Here is a 1,344-nt window from a genome sequence, read left to right as displayed (position 1 = left end):
GGTTTATCAATTTTGTTTATCTTCTCAAAGAACAAGCTTTTAGTTTTATTGATCTTTGCTATTGTTTTCTTTGTTTCTATTTCATTTTTCTGCTCTGATCTTTATGATTTCTTTCCTTCTACTAACTTTGGGTGTTGTTCATTCTCCTTTCTCTAGTGCCTTTAGGTGTAAAGTTTCATTGTTTATTTGAGATTTTTCTTGTTTATTTTGAAGATTTGGGAGAGGAGTTTGATTTTCAAGTTGCTTGGATTGATCTGACCCATGATTTTCTTCTTTCTTGAGGTAGGCTTGTATTGCTATAAACTTCCCTCTTAGAAGTGATTTTGCTGCATCCCACAAGTTTTGGATTGTCGTGTTTTCGTTGTCATTTCTCTCTAGGTATTTTTTGATTTCCTCTTTGATTTCTTCAGTGATCTCTTGGTTATTTAGTAACGTATTGTTTAGCCTCCATGTGTTTGTGTTTTTTACGTTTTTTCCCCTGTAATTGATTTCTAATCTCATAGTGTTGTGGTCAGAAAACATGCTTGATATGATTTCAATATTCTTAAATTCACCAGGGCTTGATTTGTGACCCACGATGTGATCTATCCTGATGAATGTTCCATGTGCATTTGAGAAGAAAGTGTAATCTGCTGTTTTTGGATGGAATGTCTTATAAATGTCAATTAAATCTATCTGGTCTATTGTGTCATTTAAAGCTTGTGTTTCCTTATTAATTTTCTGTCTGGATGATCTGTCCATTGGTGTAAGTGAGGTGTTCAAGTCCCCCACTATTATTGTGTTACTGTCAATTTCCTCTTTTATAGCTGTTAGCAGTTGCCTTAAGTATTGAGGTGCTCTTATGTTGGGTGTGTATATATTTATAATTGTTATATCTCCTTCTTGGATTGATCCGTTGATCATTATGTAGTGTCCTTCCTTGTCTCTTGTAACATTCTTTATTTTAAAGTGTATTTTATCTGATACGAGTGTGGCTACTCCAGCTTTCTTTTGATTTCCATTTGCATGGAATATCTTTCCATCCTCTCACTTTAGTCTCTATGTGTCCCTAGGTCTGAAGTGGCTGTCTTGTAGGTAGGTGGCATATATATGGGTCATTTTTGTATCCATTCAGTGAAGCTGTGTCTTTTGGTTGGAGCATTTAATCCATTCACGTTTAAGGTAATTATCGATATGTATGTTCCTCTTACCACTTCCTTAATTGCTATGGGTTTGTTTTTGTAGGTCCTTTTCTTCTCTTGTGTTTCCCACTTAGAGAAGTTCCTTTAGCATTTGTTGTAGAGCTGGTTTGGTGGTGCTGAATTCTCTTAGCTTTTGCTTGTCTGTAAAGCTTTTGATTTCTCC

The sequence above is a fragment of the Neophocaena asiaeorientalis genome, unplaced genomic scaffold (genome assembly GCF_003031525.2).
Source record: "Neophocaena asiaeorientalis asiaeorientalis breed wild unplaced genomic scaffold, Neophocaena_asiaeorientalis_V1.1 scaffold312, whole genome shotgun sequence".
Lineage (NCBI taxonomy): Eukaryota > Metazoa > Chordata > Mammalia > Artiodactyla > Phocoenidae > Neophocaena > Neophocaena asiaeorientalis.
This window is presented reverse-complemented; position numbering follows the sequence as displayed.